This window comes from Rhinoraja longicauda, chromosome 1, assembly GCF_053455715.1.
Source record: "Rhinoraja longicauda isolate Sanriku21f chromosome 1, sRhiLon1.1, whole genome shotgun sequence".
Lineage (NCBI taxonomy): Eukaryota > Metazoa > Chordata > Chondrichthyes > Rajiformes > Arhynchobatidae > Rhinoraja > Rhinoraja longicauda.
This window is the reverse complement of record NC_135953.1, coordinates 76,955,337-76,961,336: the sequence shown is the minus strand read 5'-3', so window position 1 is coordinate 76,961,336 and position 6,000 is coordinate 76,955,337.

The following is a 6,000-nucleotide window of genomic DNA, read 5'->3' as shown; positions in this document are numbered from 1 at the left end:
CTTCCGTGTCAGTGTGTTTTGTAGTCAAATCTAATGTTTGAAATGAAAACAAAAGATTCTAGATATGCTCAGCATAACCGGTAATATCTGTGGAAAGACAAACTGAGATAATGTTTTAGAATGAGGACTGTCAGATCTGTCTGTCCACTGTCAGATCTGGAAAACAGAGAAAACGAGTTAGTTTCAAGTTGCGGAGAGGGTGAGTGAGGATGCACAAAAGGGTTATTTCTGATTAGAAGAAGCCGGGATTACCATGGCGATATGTAATTTTTCAACAGGTATCATTTTGTTACCTCTGCATGTCTAAAAATCAGAAGATTTTAGAATTTTTTAATGTTGCTAGAATCCGGGTCAAAAAAAAGAATGCTGGAAGAACTCAGCAGGTTGAGTAGCATCTATGAAGGCAAAAGGTGCATATCAACATTTTGGGTCATGATCTTGCATCAGTTCTGAGAAGGAAGAAGTTTGATTATAAGGCTAAGGGATACAGTGCCCTCCATAATGTTTGGGACAAAAACCCATCATTTATTTATTTGCCTGTACTCCACAATTTGAGATTTGTAATAGAAAAAAATCACATGTGGTTAAAGTGCACATTGGCAGATTTTAATAAAGGCCATTTTTATACATTTTGGTTTCACCATGTAGAAATTACAGCAGTGTTTAGGGAAAGATGACCTAAGAGAGAAGAAACCGAAGTAGACAGAGGTAGAGGTAGAGGTAGAGGTAGAGGTGTGTGTGTGCGTGTGCGTGTGCGTGTGCGTGTGCGTGTGCGTGTGCGCGCGTGCGCGTGTGCGTGTGCGTGTGTGAAAGTGAAAGAGACAAAGAACACAGGGGCACAGGTTTTTTAAACTTATATAATGAAGTTTTACTCTGAATTAATTTTTTAACGTATTCGTCATTCCTTAATTTTGTTGGAGTTATTTGCCTTTTTACAAAATAGGAGGGAATTTATATGCTATTTCTTGAATTAAACAACTTAATACTAAGGGATAGTAGAATGTAAAGGCGTGGGTTTTAACTTTGAGAGGGATGACCATTGATTAGTTCAAAGTTTTTAATTGGTCCAGCTTCTTATATTTTTTCATTCAATTTCAGGATAACAATTTCTACTGCATCAGCGAGACCTTGCATTTCCCACACCAGCAAAGCTATCAGCCTATCTGAGTGCAACTGTTGATTCAGTGTCTGCATCTGCTGAATTGTGTGTCCACTGGGGAATGTTGAAATCCATTTCAGATGGAACTCATGCAATTATCAAAGTGAAACTATCATCCTATCGGTCGAGTATGATTCCAAACTTGGCTTCAAGAAGTGAAAAGACAGAATCTAAATCCACCACAAGGCCATGTCCATAATTTTATGGAATTGGGAAAATAAAATGACGGGTCACCAATGCCATCGGCAGGTATCACATTTTAAACAGAAGCACCTTAAATCATAAGAAGAATTTTGCATTTGTGTTCTATCTTTCACAACTTCAGGATGTCTCAAAATGCTCCACAGAAACAAGAATTAGAATTAATGTTTAATTTTGCTAACCTTTCATCAGAATGTTAATTGAATAAATTTAACAAATCTTAGCTCCAAGAATGCAAATGTGACAAAGTCTAGACTAGTTCTGATGAAAGGTATTGTTCTTAAATGTTAAATCCCCTTTTCTCCTTACAGATGCTGCTGAGTATTTCCAGCACTTTTCTGTTTTTACTTGTATTATTGATGTTAATTGACAAACAGCTGGTGACCCAGACACTTAAAGGAATAACATTTGTCCAGTGTATATAATGACTGGAGCAACAAATAAACTCACATTTTATGCCATATTTAATTCTTTAAAATAAATTAACATTAATGCTTCCACTTTAGCAGTAACTGTGCAGAAACTTCACATTAACTGCTTCAACATCTATATCTCCTCCCAGGATGTAATTACCAATTGCTGTTAGAACATTAAAGTACAAACTGTGCCCATCCTTTAAAATATGACATGCTCGCTCTGAACATTATCTAGAGACACAATGCAATTCTTTTAATTTGCTGCATATAGAATGAACTTTTCTGAGACTTCCTAATTATCTGTTCCTCAGTTAAGTGACCATGTTTGTAAGTGTACATGAATATTCACAGACATCCTTGTTGCATGACTTTACTGAATGAACCACACAAAAATAGTAAGGCCGAAGGCTCCCTGGGTACAGTATAATGAGCAATTGTTAGGCTCCAGAATTTGGAACAGCACATGGGACGATAAAAGTCAGCTATATCTCAAGTAAAAAAAAACATTAAAGACTAATTTTATTCAAGATGCAGTCAGCTGTCACATTCATTTTAAAGTGGCACAAGAAGGTGTCCAAGGTAGACACAAAACGCTGGAGTAACTCAGCGGGTCAGGCAGCATCTCGGGAGAGAAGGAACAGGTGACGTTTCGGGTTGAGACCCTTCTTCAGACTGAAGGGTCTCGACCCAAAACGTCACCCATTCCTTCTCTCCCGAGATGCTGCCTGACCCGCTGAGTTACTCCAGCATTTCGTGTCTACCTTCGATTTAAACCAGCATCTGCAGTTTTTTTTCCTACACAAGAAAGTGTTCAGCTCAGCAAACTGGCAAAAAGTTCCAGCATTTGGAGGCCACAATGATTTGCATTTAATGAGAGAGAATTGTCTTTTAGACAAGGTGTGAGCTACTGAAATAAACAGTCCACTTCATTCATTTTAACCAACACATCTGTGATTGATGGTTTAAAAAACTAAACGAGCAGCACCATTGGGACAAACTAAAAGGCTGCCAAAGGGAAATGGGGCTGGCATTTTATCTGTTCACATCACTGGCAATGTCATTTATTCTGCACCCCTACTTGTACAGATAGAGAAGACAGTTGAGTGTCAACCATATTGGTCGATCCGGAGTTCACATATAGGCCCCAGTAAATCACATTAGTGAACATCGAACGTAGAATAAAGGGGAGGCTATTTAAAACTGAGGTGAGAAAAAACTTTTTCACCCAGAGAGTTGTGAATTTATGGAATTCTCTGCCACAGAGGGCAGTGGAAGCCAAATCACTGGATGGATTTAAGAGAGAGTTAGATATAGCTCTAGGGGCTAGTGGAATCAAGGGATATGGGGAGAAGGCAGGGACGGGTTATTGATTGGGGACGATCAGCCATGATCACAATGAATGGCGGTGCTGGCTCGAAGGGCCTCCAACTGCACCTATTTTCTATGTTTCTATGTTTCTATGTAGTGAAACTAGACACAACTCTCATCTGGCTGTACATGATCCAATACCCCTCTATTCTCTGCATATCTATGTGCCTAACTACCTAAAACCTTAAACACCACTATCGCATCCGCCTCCGCCACCACCCTGGCAGCATGTTTCTGGCACCCAGACTGTAACAAAAACTTGCACTACACATCTCCTTTGAACTTTGCCCCTCTCTCGTCTTGACATTTCCACCCAGGGAAAGAGCCTCTAACTGAATACCCCATCTATGCCTAATTTTATATACTTCTATCAAGTCTCCCATCAACCTCCGGCATTCTAGAGAAAATAATCCAAGTCTGTCCAATCCTTAGAGCTAATACCCTCTATTTCAGGCAGCATTCTGGTAAACATCTTCTGCACCCTCTGCAAAGTCTTCACATCCTTCCAGTTTTGAGATGACCAGAACTGCATGCAATACTGCAAATGCAGCCCAACCAGAGTCCTATAAAGCTGCATCATGACTTCCTGACTTTTATAATCATGTCTCAACTAATGAAAGTAAGCATACCATCCACCATACCATACAATTCAAGATTTCATGACAATCCAGTAATTTCATCGTTAACATTGCTGGTGTAGCAGATGAAGTGTGCATGATTTGAGTATAACATCAGTAATGTATTTAAAGTTAAGAATTAGTTGAAAGGATTTTAGTCAAGAAAAGTTGAGATATACATTGTGCAAAAATATTAACGGCATCTAATGGTCTAATTATGACAATATCAGCAGCAATTCAAATGTTTGGCTTCGAAGGATTTACCAAAGGCTAAAATAGTTGCAGATTACCCATGATAATAATCCTGTAGCGTTTTAGAAATGATTGCTGTATGGTATTAAGAAAATGTGACAGCATCATAGCTTTGTCTCGTAGAGCAATGTCTCTGTCATCATATTGCTTTGCAAAGCAACTTTACAAAGTCCTTTATAACCTTTTAGACCTGAACATATTTCAGCTAATGTTTTCATGAAGCAGTTGAAATATTGAACATCAGGGCCCTTTCCCCGTCTTCTGATAATTTCATTATACCTTTTGTAATAAGCAATCACAAACTGAACGTTATTGATTTCAACTTTGGGGCTACTAATGCTAAAATGTTCTGCAGTGATCACAATCTCCCCATCCAAAGATTTACTGTATTGCATTCATAAATGTTATAGTTTTGAAAATGAAACTGCCCTGAGAAGAGGTCATTAGGACTAAGGATAAAGATAAACCATTTTGGAAGGGTCAAGTGGTTAGCAAAATGCCCCTGCAAAAATGGATAGAATTTCTATTTCTTTATTTGCATCCAGTATTTATACAAATTAAAATGTTCACTTCTAGTTGCAGATGATTGATATTAACCTAGACCTGCTAATTAATTGTTCCAGATAACCTGGACAGGATTCAGTAATTTCTTCGCTACACGAAAGTACATATTTTTATTGTATACTTTGTGATTTAATATTCACATATCATCTCACTTCACTTCACTTTATCATCATTCAATGTGTGCTGTTAAAGCTATGTCCCTTCACCACAGCTGATTCCATTCTCCACTTACCTTTTGCCAATGAATTTGCCTGTGACTACGTTACATAGCCTTTATGGAATTAAAACTCCTATCCTCACACTGAAGACACCATTCATTGTGCTGTGCAGCATCACCACATCCCATAACTGGGTCTGTGTAGGTGCAGTTAGTATTTTATTCTACAATTGCGGCCTTGTGATCAGCATTTCCTGCATTTTACCATTCCTATTAAGCCTGGTTCAAAGGGGAATATAAATGAGTATGCCCAGAGCAGCAGCAAGCAGAAATAAAAATGAAATGCCTGGTGATAATAAAATGTAGAACCAAATGCATACTAAATATTGAAAGCAGCTTACTACAGAGCTAATCAATTCCACAATCAACAGATCGGATAAAAAGCTTTGCAGTCCTGGCAAATCCAGGCATGAATGTTTGTGCAAAATAGATCAACTCAAGGGAGGAGGAGATGGAGGCTCCAAGAACAATGGTGGTGACCAAGATATGACCCCCTAAAGAAAATGTGCAACCATCTTCCTCTAAAAGTGTTCTCGTTAACACACTGCCAGTTTTCAGCCAACACAATTTATTCCATGTGTTATCTTTCCATTATCTACAAGGTACATCCAAAGTGTAATGAAATGCTGTCTTTTTTTATCTACAGTGCCCTCCATAACGTTTGGGACAAAGACCCATCATTTATTTATTTGCCTCTGTACACAATTTGGGATTTGTAATAGAAAAAATCACATGTGGTTAAAGTGCACATTGTCCGATTTTAATAAAGGCCATTTTTATACATTTTGGTTTCACCATGTAGAAATTACAGCAGTGTTTATACATAGTCCCCCCATTTCAGGGCACCATAATGTTTGGGACACAGCAATGTCATGAAAATGAAAGTAGTCATGATTAGTATTTTGTTGCATATCCTTTACATGCAACGACTGCTTGAAGTCTGCAATTCTTAGACATCACCAGCTGCTGGGTGTCTTCTCTGGTGATACTCTGCCAGGCCTGTATTGCAGCCATCTTTAGCTTATACTTGTTTTGGGGGCTGGTCCCCTTCAGTTTTCTCTTCAGCATATAAAAGGCATGCACAATTGGGTTCAGATCGGGAGATTGACTTGGCCACTCAAGAATTGATCATCTTTTAGCTTTGAAAAACTCCTTTGTTGCTTTAATAGTATGTTTATCATCATTGTCTTGCTGTAGAATGAACCG